General features: G+C 37.3%; 1 protein-coding gene across 4 annotated transcripts in view; it reads left to right on the plus strand.

Annotated features, from left to right (window-relative positions):
• The window catches only part of LOC122789918 (neuroligin-3-like), a 1,591,643-nt gene that overhangs the window by 926,405 nt on the left and 652,457 nt on the right, over positions 1 to 12,781 (plus strand). The gene's annotated exons all lie outside the window — the stretch shown is intronic.

A 12,781-nucleotide genomic window follows, 5' to 3' on the forward strand; every position in this document is an offset into this window, starting at 1 on the left:
TTTCTTTGAACTCTTGTGTTTTCACTACGTTCATTTTCAAGTTCTTCAAACTAGTCTCCAGTGACCTTGTTTTACTGAGGATGATTTTGCAATCTCTGATTCTACATTAGTGCTATTTCCTTACCAGGAAAAAGTCTTTATGAGTTACATGTTGGCAACTCTTTTATGTGACCTTGTGACTGACTGTCTTGTTAAACCACTTACTGGCTAGCATTAAGTCATTTGTTAGCAGTTTATTGACCCAGGGAAACTGTGCTTTATAGAGGTTACACACTGGTCAATAAAGGTACACAGACCCCTCCCACCATTTGCAAGCCTCATGCATCAAATGCAAATAATCTTGTCCATTTTTGGTGACATTGGTCAAACAAAATCACCTATAGCCAATTTTTAAACTGTTGGATGGGTAGACCTGACACAGCCACCAGTCTGTTATCCATGTTCTGCTATCTAGAGAGTAATGCACACCACAGCTGATGTCTAAAGTAGTTGGTCTATGTAATGCTTCCCCTGATAGGCATTACTTAAAGTCTGTGCCGCTGCCCTTGGTTACATTCAATTCTTGGGTGAATTTGAAGTGGAAACACATACTGGGTTTTTGAATAGTAGTAGTAACCCCAAGAAGACATGGGAAAACATGCAAACTCCACAAAGCCATTGGTCAGAGGTTAGGATTGAACCCTATACCTTGCACATTGGAGGCATAGACCTTAACCATTATGAAAACTGTGGCTCTGTATTGCTGTATAATTAAATAACTTTTATTAGCAAGCAGGAATTGCTATATTCTTTACTGTTGGGTATATAACTCCAAAGCATCAGGTAACAAACTTATCCTGAACAAGACAAAGTGAATAAGGCTAGAATAAAGACTGTATCATGTCAATGTGCAACAAAGGACTAGATCAGTTCCTAAAGTGAGAGTGACACTTTGGGGTTGCCCTATGTCTGTCAAAAGGGAACACCTACTTCTAGGCAAAAAAACAGGTATTCCCTTTAATGCTAATTAGTATAAACTCATATATTTGTCAACTGAGGTATAGGGATGTCAAAGGGTGCTAGTGCTCACATTCATATGAAAAATAATTGTTACTTCTGATGAAGGTAAGTGAAAACAGCAGAAAATCTAGGGCAAAAAGCTGGACAAAAGTAAATTCACACTTGGGAAGACAAAAATAGCACCCCTGTTTTTGATTATATTCATCAATTTTTACTCATATAACTTACTGATATTCATAAATTTAACTGTCATTTTGTATTAAGCTTTTTTACTGGACCTCCACTTTAAGGATGCAGCAAGCAAGCAAAGTAATATTTGTGATGCAGATAATGTCTGTTAAAACATGCTGTTTTATGCTTGAATCAATACACAATGGCTTTGTGGTTTGGTAAATTTGACCCATTTTGGTAGATGGATTATTTAAGTGGTGGAACGTTTATCATAATCACAGGAAACTAAATTTTTTTTTTAATTGTAAACTTTAATTCTGATTGTGAAAATAAACTTTTTGCATTGGCTGATTTTAGGAATGGTGCTTAAAAAGTTGCAATAAGAAATTTGTAACACATGAAAATGAGCAATGTATACGCAAAATAAACTAGAAAGGTTTAAGGAAAAGCAATCAAAAATCAAGAAAAATCAGAACTGTTTATCAAACAAAGTAATTCAGGATTAATAAGATACTTAATTGTCTTTTTATAAGAATTGCACTCCAACCATGTGTCTTGGTGTGAGTTTCAAAATACAAATTAGTATGTGCAGTACACTGTTAAGTGAGGCAATAAATGTAATTTAGCATTTCTGACAGAATGTAGACCAGATAAATAAACATTAGTAGACATACTAATCTTAACAACTGTGACTGACTTAGTTTTCATTTGACAAAAATTTTCTGAAGTGCTTTTGTCTTGTGTGTGTGTGTTTGTATTTTATGCTAAATTACAAAGCTGTGCGTTCTGAAGATATTTCCGTAACTTGTATTCTTGAATTTCTGATCACGGTTATTTCCTTACCTCTCACAACAACTCCCTTTCTGTTAAACTGCCTACTCAAGCTTATTCTCAGCAAAAATGTACTGTGATATGAATAACAAATCACTTGATCAAACCAGCTTCATGCACTTCCAGCTGTTGTTATTCAATAATGAATACCAATGTGCTTATATCATTACTTGCTTGCGTATTGTTATTCAATACTGTATCTACATTTAAACTGGCTGTATCTACAAGTGTGGTTATTATGATCACCATTATTTAGCTACTGTGCATCAGTAACATTAAGGGAAGGTATATCTTTTGGGTTTTATTTATTTAATCGTCACTGTTTACAGGCTCAGCCCACATTAGTTATATAGTCACAACAACAAAATAAGATTAAAGGTATAACTAAATTATACAGTTTAGTGACATAACACAGATGCAATATATATATATATATATATATATATATATATATATATATATATATATTGGTCTACTTCTAAGTTTCGAAGTTTCAAAACTTTTATGGTGGAAATGTAAATAAAAAAGAAAAATGAAAAAATCTTTTTTTTTTATTATTTTGCAGGGGGGCAAGCCTCCTGTGCTCCGCCACACCCCCTGCTGATTAAATATACCAATTCAGAGATCACACAACAGTGAGGAAAATGGTAAATATACCGTTCTGCTCTGCACGCTGATCTCCATTTAAACAGTTTGACGTTTCAAAACCTCGATATTATGGTCTTGACCATAAGAAATTCAAAGTTTTGAAACTTTGAAATTTACAAGTATGCACATATATGTGCATACACACACACGTTTACAACAAGAAGTAAAAAAAAAACGACCAGAGGTATACAATGCGTAATAAAAGTGTTGTAGATTGGATAAATGTTGTGCAGCTAAAAGACTGGACATAGCAGTGAAGACAGCAGATTGTAATTTCAGGATAATTGTCTTATTTGTACTTTTCTGGTTTTTACTGCTGGCAATCACTGTATATACTCATCATATGTCATTAAGTCAAACTGCCTCTTACTTGAAATTGCCAAATTTTAGGAGTGACTATGACTTTTTTTTTTTTTGAATAAAGCCCTCCTTCATTTCTTATACTTCTTCTGGACTATATTTATCACGTTCCCAGGCAAAACTTTTGTTCCAGTATCAGCAATGACAAGAGTCCATCCCCTAACCAACTGTTTGCCAGAATCCAACAGATGTCTTAGATGGTCCTTACCACCATGGCACCACTTGGGTGTCTAACTGCCTTGTCCCAGACTACCACATTGTAATTCTGAGAAGTTATATAAATATCTTCCTTATATTCTGGGTACACTACCAAATTATTAGGTCAGTGTGTATTTTCCTTATATTCTGGGTACACTACCAAATTATTAGGTCAGTGCGTATCTTCCTTATAATCTGTGTACACTACCAAATTATTAGGTCGGTGCATTTCTTCCTTATATTCTGGGTACGCTACCAAATTATTAGGTCGGTGTGTATCTTCCTTATATTCTGGGTACACTACCAAATTATTAGGTTGGTGCGTATCTTCCTTATATTCTGGGTACACTACAAAATTATTAGGTCAGTGTGTATCTTCCTTATACTTTGGGTACACTACCAAATTATTAGGTCAGTGCGTATCTTCCTTATGTTCTGGGTACACTACCAAATTATTAGGTCAGTGCTTATCTTCCTTATATTCTGGGTACACTACCAAATTATTAGGTCAGTGTGTCTCTTCCTTATATTCTGGGTACACTACCAAATTATTAGGTCAGTGCATATCTTCCTTATATTCTGGGTACACTACCAAATTATTAGGTCAGTGCATATCTTCCTTATATTCTGGGTACACTGCCAGATTACTAGGTGAGTGCGTATCTTCCTTATATTCTGGGTACACTACCAAATTGTTAGGTCAGTGCGTATCTTCCTTATATTCTGGGTACACTGCCAGATTACTAGGCCAGTGCGTATCTTCCTTATATTCTGGGTACACTACCAAATTATTAGGTCAGCGCATATCTTCCTTATATTCTGGGTACACTGCCAGATTACTAGGTCAGTGTGTATCTTCCTTATATTCTGGGTACACTACCAAATTATTAGGTCAGTGTGTATCTTCCTTATATTCTGGGTACACTACCAAATTATTAGGTCGGTGCGTAACTTCCTTATAATCTGCGTACAGTACCAAATTATTAGGTCAGTGCGTATCTTCCTTATATTCTGGGTACACTACCAAATTATTAGGTCAGTGCATATCTTCTGTATATTCTGGGTATCCTACCAAATTATTAGGTCAGTGCGTATCTTCCTTAAATTCTGGGTACACTACCAAATTATTAGGTCAGTGCTTATCTTCCTTATATTCTGGGTACACTACCAAATTATTAGGTCAGTGCGTATCTTCCTTTTATTCTGGGTACACTACCAAATTATTAGGTCAGTGTGTATCTTACTTATATTCTGGGTACACTACCAAATTAATAGGTCGGTGCGTATCTTCCTTATATTCTGGGTACACTACCGAATTATTAAGTCGGTGCGTATTTTCCTTATATTCTGGGTACACTACCAAATTATTAGGTCGGTGTGTATCTTCCTTATATTCTGGGTACACTACCAAATTATTAGGTCGGTGCGTATCTTCCTTATATTCTGGGTACAGTACCAAATTATTAGGTCAGTGCGTATAAGGAAGATATGCACTGACCTGGGTAGTTCCAGTATCAGCAATGACAAGAGTCCATCCCCTAACCAACTGTTTGCCAGAATCCAACAGATGTCTTAGATGGTCCTTACCACCATGGCACCACTTGGGTGTCTAACTGCCTTGTCCCAGACTACCACATTGTAATTCTGAGAAGTTATATAAATATCTTCCTTATATTCTGGGTACACTACCAAATTATTAGGTCAGTGTGTATTTTCCTTATATTCTGGGTACACTACCAAATTATTAGGTCAGTGCGTATCTTCCTTATAATCTGTGTACACTACCAAATTATTAGGTCGGTGCATTTCTTCCTTATATTCTGGTACGCTACCAAATTATTAGGTCGGTGTGTATCTTCCTTATATTCTGGGTACACTACCAAATTATTAGGTTGGTGCGTATCTTCCTTATATTCTGGGTACACTACAAAATTATTAGGTCAGTGTGTATCTTCCTTATACTTTGGGTACACTACCAAATTATTAGGTCAGTGCGTATCTTCCTTATGTTCTGGGTACACTACCAAATTATTAGGTCAGTGCTTATCTTCCTTATATTCTGGGTACACTACCAAATTATTAGGTCAGTGTGTCTCTTCCTTATATTCTGGGTACACTACCAAATTATTAGGTCAGTGCATATCTTCCTTATATTCTGGGTACACTACCAAATTATTAGGTCAGTGCATATCTTCCTTATATTCTGGGTACACTGCCAGATTACTAGGTGAGTGCGATCTTCCTTATATTCTGGGTACACTACCAAATTGTTAGGTCAGTGCGTATCTTCCTTATATTCTGGGTACACTGCCAGATTACTAGGCCAGTGCGTATCTTCCTTATATTCTGGGTACACTACCAAATTATTAGGTCAGCGCATATCTTCCTTATATTCTGGGTACACTGCCAGATTACTAGGTCAGTGTGTATCTTCCTTATATTCTGGGTACACTACCAAATTATTAGGTCAGTGTGTATCTTCCTTATATTCTGGGTACACTACCAAATTATTAGGTCGGTGCGTAACTTCCTTATAATCTGCGTACAGTACCAAATTATTAGGTCAGTGCGTATCTTCCTTATATTCTGGGTACACTACCAAATTATTAGGTCAGTGCATATCTTCTGTATATTCTGGGTATCCTACCAAATTATTAGGTCAGTGCGTATCTTCCTTAAATTCTGGGTACACTACCAAATTATTAGGTCAGTGCTTATCTTCCTTATATTCTGGGTACACTACCAAATTATTAGGTCAGTGCGTATCTTCCTTTTATTCTGGGTACACTACCAAATTATTAGGTCAGTGTGTATCTTACTTATATTCTGGGTACACTACCAAATTAATAGGTCGGTGCGTATCTTCCTTATATTCTGGGTACACTACCGAATTATTAAGTCGGTGCGTATTTTCCTTATATTCTGGGTACACTACCAAATTATTAGGTCGGTGTGTATCTTCCTTATATTCTGGGTACACTACCAAATTATTAGGTCGGTGCGTATCTTCCTTATATTCTGGGTACAGTACCAAATTATTAGGTCAGTGCGTATCTTCCTTATATTCTGGGTACACTACCAAATTATTAGGTCAGTGCATATCTTCTGTATATTCTGGGTATCCTACCAAATTATTAGGTCAGTGCGTATCTTCCTTAAATTCTGGGTACACTACCAAATTATTAGGTCAGTGCTTATCTTCCTTATATTCTGGGTACACTACCAAATTATTAGGTCAGTGCGTATCTTCCTTTTATTCTGGGTACACTACCAAATTATTAGGTCAGTGTGTATCTTACTTATATTCTGGGTACACTACCAAATTAATAGGTCGGTGCGTATCTTCCTTATATTCTGGGTACACTACCGAATTATTAAGTCGGTGCGTATTTTCCTTATATTCTGGGTACACTACCAAATTATTAGGTCGGTGTGTATCTTCCTTATATTCTGGGTACACTACCAAATTATTAGGTCGGTGCGTATCTTCCTTATATTCTGGGTACACTACCAAATTATTAGGTCAGTGTGTACCTTCCTTATATTCTGGGTATACTACCAAATTATTAGTTCAGTGCATATCTTCCTTATATTCTGGGTACACTGCCAGATTACTAGGTCAGTGTGTATTTTCCTTATATTCTGGGAACACTACCTAATCATTAGGTCAGTGCGTATCTTCCTTATATTCTGGGTACACTGCCAGATTACTAGGTCAGTGCGCTTCTTTCTTATATTCTGGGTACACTACAAATTATTAGGTCGGTGTGTATCTTCCTTATATTCTGGGTACACTACCAAATTATTAGGTTGGTGCGTATCTTCTTTATATTCTGGGTACACTACCAAATTATTAGGTCAGTGCATATCTTCCTTATATTCTGGATACACTACCAAATTATTAGATCAATGTGTATCTTCCTTATATTCTGGGTACACTGCCAGATTACAAGGTCAGTGCGTATCTTCCATATATTCTGGGTACACTACCAAATTATTAGGTCAATGCGTATCTTCCTTATATTCTGGGTACACCACCAAATTATTTGGTCAGTGTCTATCTTCGTTATATTCTGGGTACAATACCAAATTATTAGGTCAGTGCATATCTTCCTTATATTCTGTGTATACTACCAAATTATTAGGTCAGTGTGTATCTTCCTTATATTCTGGGTACACTACCAAATTATTAGGTCAGTGTGTATCTTCCTTATATTCTCGGTACACTGCCAGATTACTAGCTCAGTGCGTATCTTCCTTATATTCTGGGTACACTACCAAATTATTAGGTCAGTGCGTATCTTCCTTAAATTCTGGGTACACTACCAAATTATTAGGTCAGAGTGTATCTTCCATATATTCTGGGTAGACTACTAAATTATTAGGTTTGTACGTATCTTCCTTTTATTCTGGGTACATTACCAAATTATTAGGTCAGTGCGTATCTTCCTTATATTCTGGGTACACTACCAAATTATTAGGTCAGTGCGTATCTTCCTTATATTCTGGGTACACTGCCAGATTACTGTCAGTGCGTATCTTCCTTATATTCTGGGTACACTACCAAATTATTAGGTTAGTGCGTATCTTCGTTATATTCTGGGTACACTACCAAATTATAAGGTGAGTGCGTATATTCCTTATATTCTCGGTACACTACCAGATTACTAGGTCAGTGCGTATCGTCCTTATATTCTGGGTATACTACCAAATTATTAGGTCAGTGCATATCTTCCTTATATTCTGGGTACACTACCAAATTAATTGGTCAGTGCGTATCTTCCTTATATTCTAGGCTGTTGTTGTTTCTTTCGGCTTTTCCAGGTTAGTGGTCACCACAGCGGAACTTCGGTCCACTAATGATTGGCAGTTGATTTTAACATGCCGATTTGCCGGCCCTGAAGCACAACCTTCAACGAAGGTTCGCCCATTTATGCATGTCTCCACACAGAAGATGCTCTAGCTGAGAATCAAATGGGACAATGTCTTGCTGTGAGGCGACAACGCTACTGCAGCACCACCACCACGGATTCTGGGTACACTACCAAATTATTAGGTCAGTGCGTATCTTCCTTATATTCTGGGTACACTACCAAATTATTAGGTCAGTGCGTATCTTCCTTATATTCTGGGTACACTGACAAATTATTAGGTCAGTGTGTATCTTCCTTATATTCTCGTACACTACCAAATTATTAGGTCAGTGCGTATCTTCCTTATATTCTGGGTACACTACCAAATTATTAGGTCAGTGCGTATCTTCCTTATATTCTGGGTACACTGCCAAATTATTAGGTCAGTGTGTATCTTCCTTATATTCTCGTACACTACCAAATTATTAGGTCAGTGCGTATCTTCCTTATATTCTTGGTACACACTACCAAATTATTAGGTCAGTGCGTATCTTCCTTATATTCTTGGTACACTACCAAATTATTAGGTCAGTGCATATCTTCCTTATATTCTAGGTACACTACTAAATTATTAGGTCAGTGCATATCTTCCTTATATTCTCGGTACACTACCAAATTATTAGGTCAGTGCATATCTTCCTTATATTCTGGGTACACTACCAAATTATTAGGTCGGTGCATATCCTCCTTATATTCTGGGTACACTACCAAATTATTAGGTCAGTGCGTATCTTCCTTATATTCTGGGTACACTACCAAATTAATAGGTCAGTACGTATCTTCCTTATATTCTGGGTACACTACCAAATTATTAGGTCATTGTGTATCTTCCTTATATTTTGGGTACACTACCAAATTATTAGGTCAGTGCGTATCTTCCTTATATTCTGGGTACACTACCAAATTATTAGGTCAGTGTGTATCTTCCTTATATTCTGGGTACACTACCAAATTATTAGGTCAGTGCGTATCCTCCTTATATTCTGGGTACACTACCAAATTATTAGGTCAGTGCGTATCTTTCTTATATCCTGGGTACACTACCAAATTATTAGGTCAGTGCGCATCTTCCTAATATTCCGGGTACACTACCAAATTATTAGGTCAGTGCGTATCCTCCTTATATTCTTGGTACACTACCAAATTATTAGGTCAGTGCATATCTTCCTTATATTCTGGGTACACTACCAAATTATTAGGTCAGTGCGCATCTTCCTAATATTCCGGGTACACTGCCAGATTACTAGGTCAGTGCTCTTTAACTACGTTATAATTTCTTTACTCTTCACTATGATGTCACCTTGAGGGAGCGCCCATATCCCATGACACAACAGCAACTGCAGAAAGGTTGCTTACAACTATTCCACCACCAGAAATGCTTGCATGATATTGTGATTGTACAAGTGTGATTGCACCGCAGTGAATTTTTTTTGTTTGTTGTGCTTTTATGGAATGTGAATCCATTCAGTATGCTGCTATTTAAAATTTCTTGCAAATGCACTGTCAAAGATGACTCTCATGTTTAATTTTGCTATGTTAATTTACATTGTTTTTTGTATTATACTGTGCCAGTGGAAGTTTTCTCTGTGGGCCTCCACTGAAAAGAGGTTCAACACACAGTCAGGCTTCCCCAGTCACCAAACAAAAACAAACAACTAAGGCAGAGACAAAATCATAAGAAGCAGAGATGGACTCAAGGTTACTGTTGTCTAAGCAACAAGAATGTCAGAATAATGTGAGCTCTGTATTAACTTGTTCATGTGTGTGTTTTTGTGCACGCAATCACCATAGCAACATGAGCTGATGATGACAATTCAGCAAAATGTAATGGTGAAAGGAATTTCCCATACAATGATAGAATGAAAATTAAATTACTTTTTTTAGTTTAATGAAGTAGAGATTATCTTGATGCATTTTTTAAGTCATTTCAAAGAATGTTTTGGCATTTCAATTAAATAAGGCTTCATGTTTGAGTTATTGCACATTTTTACTAGTAGCCTGTACGTTCACAAACATAACCCAGAATAGAAGAGGGGAATTTGCTGCTTAAAGTAATGTTCAAGAGGTGTCAGTAAAACATTTTTGAAACTAGACACCTATGTAATTACAAAAACAGTGGTCAGTTATATAGCCATTTTAGTTTATGTGAACACATATTGTTCATGAACTAACCCTGATATCCAGGGTTTAAGGTTATAGGACAGTATACGCTGTCTCAGTATTATGATTAGATTATTTTTATGTAATATTACATGGTTATGTGGAGATTACACATTGATACAGATATGATAGTTCTAAATTAATTAGCTTTTATCATAGGTCAGAACAGAACTAAGTGGTTTAAATGGAAAATAAGGGCTACAGACTATCAAGTGGTATATCTGAAGTGGCCAGCTCCAGTGGCAAATAGGGTTAAAGCTCTGACTAGAATCTAGGTCATCTGATTTCATTCAGTGGCTGTCATACCTGCTGGAGTTGGCCTAGGGAGGATGGACATGCATATCCTCATTGATGGAGGGGATGGATTCAGGCCATCAATACAACAGTACATTGGAATAATAGTGGTAACACAAAAGATGGCCAATGAGGAGGCACTTGGCCAAGCCAGTAATGTGGTTATCCCTCATCTTGGGTGCACAAGAGCATACACTTTGCTAGGGAGTACATTATAGCTCACGCAGTTACATAGATGTACCCTGTAGGGAATTAGATCCATGGTAAGTATGCCTTCATTGCTGTGATGGAAGTGAATAAGCAAACCACCACTGAGGCTGCTTGTGTGAGCGCCACCCCAGTTCAGCTATCACCCCCACAGGATGAGAAATGAATGGGACTGGCTACAATGGGGGGAGGAGTGAACATGGTTTGAAGGCAGTATGCAGTCTGTATCATGTAATGTACAAAGGTGTAACAGAGAACTAGATCAGTGCCTAAAGTGAAAGTGATAATGAAATTTGGATATAAACAATAGACCAACTTAAAACACATTACATAAGAAGAATGCCAGCTAGCTTTTTACAGCACATGTGGGTCACTGACATAATTTAACATGTTGTCTACTGGTGTTAGTACTCCAACTAACATGTCATTTTATTCAGTCTGTTAACCACAATAGAGTACAAGTCACAGAAGACTGTTTTCAGGCCCAGCCATGGTGTTTGTACGCACACATATATTATATATATGTATAAATACTATACGTTTATAAATGGAGGAATAACCTTAGAAAACAGAGTGAAACACCTAAACGGGAAATACAGCAGCACAGTGGAAATATACAGCCTAATACATTAATTGGCATTAAAATGCATGATGACAGGATGCAGTTGTGTTTTCTTTTAATGATCTTTGGTGGTGGTGCTGCGGTAACGTTGTCGCCTCACAGTTAGATGTTGCCTGTTCGATTCTCAGTTAGAGCGTCTTCTGTGTGGCGACATGCGTGAATGGACGTTCCTTCGTTGAAGGTTGTGCATTAGGCCCGGCAAGCCAGTATGTAAAAATCTACTGCCAATCATTAGCAGACTGGAGTTCTGCTGTGGCATTCTCTCATTGGCCATCTTTTGTGTTACCACTATTACCTAACCGGGTAAAAGCCGAAAAGACACAACACAACAAGAACAGCATGAGGGAATAAAGGTAGAAAGAAAGGGAAAAAGAAGAAAGATCAATAGCAGTGTAGGAGATGGGAGGTGGAAATGGAAGCAGCAGTAGTAAAATGTATTATGTGCAATACACACAAGTAACTTTGGCAATGTGGTATTTGCTTAAAATGAAGGTAAGAGGAGGAGAGTAGTGGTAGGTAAAATGAGTCACATGATTGAAACATTTACAGGTGGCATCTTTGAAGAGGAACTGTTTCTGGTCACACCTTTAAGATAGGCAAGGAGGGATTCCTAAACTTATGGGTTGGGGGCTGGAGGGTAACAGTGGTACTTGGAACAGCAGATAGACATGAGAGAGAGAGAGAGAGACAGATGCCTGTCAAAGAAGGGGGAGAACTTGAAATTAATAAGCTTGAAATACAGAGAACCTAATAAAAGCTTTATTCTATGAGAAATCATAAGCTTCTGAGCTTGTGTGAGCACATTCCAGTGGTGTTCTGACTTGGGAGGATGCCCAGAGAATCTGCAGAATTTGATGGCAGTGCTTTGCAGTAATGAGAGGTTGGTCATGGAAGCTGCAGCTACATGCAAAAGGATGTATTCAACTGGGAAAAGAGAAACTAATTTGCCCATGGAATTTTAGCCTTCATGAGGAAGAAGCTGGAATAATTTCCTGACTCAAAAATTGTTGGGGGGGGGGAGGGGCTTTTAGATTTGATAAACTCAATGTGGTTATTTAAGTTAAGATGATGATCTAAACAGATACTAATGCATTTAATTTCTGAACTGCATCTAAAGAGTTCTGGTTATTGAAAGCTATGCTAGTGAGGAGTATATGGAAGAGTCTGACTTTGGTACCAAATAACATATATTTTGTGTGTGTGTTTGCCCCACCTCCCCGGCCCCCAAAAAAAAAAAAAAAAAAAAAATTAAAGAATCAACAAGTTGGAACAGGTAATCTTGTGACTGGTTTCTAATGGAGGTGTAGGAATTGTGGGACCTGTAAACCACTAATACTGGCAGATTATTAATGAAGCGAGAGAATAGTAAGGGAGGAGA

The sequence above is a fragment of the Protopterus annectens genome, chromosome 15.part0, assembly GCF_019279795.1.
Source record: "Protopterus annectens isolate FY-2018-M chromosome 15.part0, PAN1.0, whole genome shotgun sequence".
In the NCBI taxonomy this organism is placed as follows: Eukaryota; Metazoa; Chordata; order Ceratodontiformes; family Protopteridae; genus Protopterus; species Protopterus annectens.